Raw genomic sequence first — 1,305 nt, 5'->3', positions numbered from 1 at the left:
GCTTCATCTATGAGCTAAAGGCCTGGATTAGAATCGGGATACTGGCATAGGGTTACAGATTTTTAAATAAACCTGAAAGGGATTTAAGAGAGCTTAGCTAGAGGACCGCTAATCTTGGGAACGACAATCCTAAATGTCCTGGTGATTCGCTGCATGTTGCTTGGCTACTTAATGTATGTGCGAATCGGATCAGATACTGCTTCTTCAGATTTCAAAAGTGGATCCTTGAGGTTTTCTTTATTCCCCATCCATGGGTCTTTATGCAGAGAAAACAGACTCCCATGTTAAGACAAAAACGAAAGAAATAATTAATGCTGCTTTCCTTGACCCAAGGAAGAAAAACAGAGGACTATGAAGAGAACAGAGGGAGCTGAGTCACTTTGTTCCTCCACTTAGGGCAGATGGGCATCCACTGATAATGAGAAAAGAGGGTGGACACTGTTCTGAAAACCCCTGGGGCTCCTAGAAACTGGTCTTGAGTTTTTTTTGTTACAGAGAAATAATAATTTCACGGGCAGGTCTCAGCAAGTACATCAGTGGCAAGAAGGAGGTGAGGGCCCTATCATTTTAGGGTGCTCCAAGGACAGAATGCCATCTGGTGAGTCTTGATGGGTATAATCCCACTCCCTTTTGAGAAATTTAGGCAATTGGATCTGCACTGTTAAAGTTCAGGTGGGTCGCACATGTTAAAAAAATATATTGTCAAATATATTCACATTCCATTTCAAACAGCATTTTCATGACAGTAAACTGTTTCATTATTGTGCATTTACAAGTAGCTGTTTTATACTTAAGTTCTATAGGTTATAATTAATTCTGAAGTCAGTTTGTTGAACAAAGGAAGGGATTCTCCTAATAAATTGGCAGATGGAAGGGAACATGCTATAAATCAGAGACCCTTAACTTTGTATTAAGACAGGTAGTACTCTATTATACTCTTTTGTGTGACTCCTAATTAAATGATCTTTCCAGAACACCAAGAGTTAAGTGCAGTCCGACAGATTTTGTGTGCTATAGACTTATCCTAGTGATCTTCATTAATTCACTCATTGTCTTACTCCACACAACTTGATAAACTTACAATATTATACATAAAAAAAAGGAAAATAATAAACACTAGGAGGAATCAGGCTAAAAACCAAGTATAAAGACAAGAACAATGATAATGTTAACTAATATAAAAATGAATACCATGCCATTTAGTATTAACGTTAGACATGGACCATAGATTTGGTTTATGTTTTCTAGTAGCTCTTGGATAATCAACATATAATGAACTGGGCATGGTGGCTCATGCTTGTAATC

This window comes from Aotus nancymaae, unplaced genomic scaffold (assembly GCF_030222135.1).
Source record: "Aotus nancymaae isolate 86718 unplaced genomic scaffold, 86718_ANA_hifiasm-v0.15.2.pri h1tg000089l, whole genome shotgun sequence".
Lineage (NCBI taxonomy): Eukaryota > Metazoa > Chordata > Mammalia > Primates > Aotidae > Aotus > Aotus nancymaae.
This window is presented reverse-complemented; position numbering follows the sequence as displayed.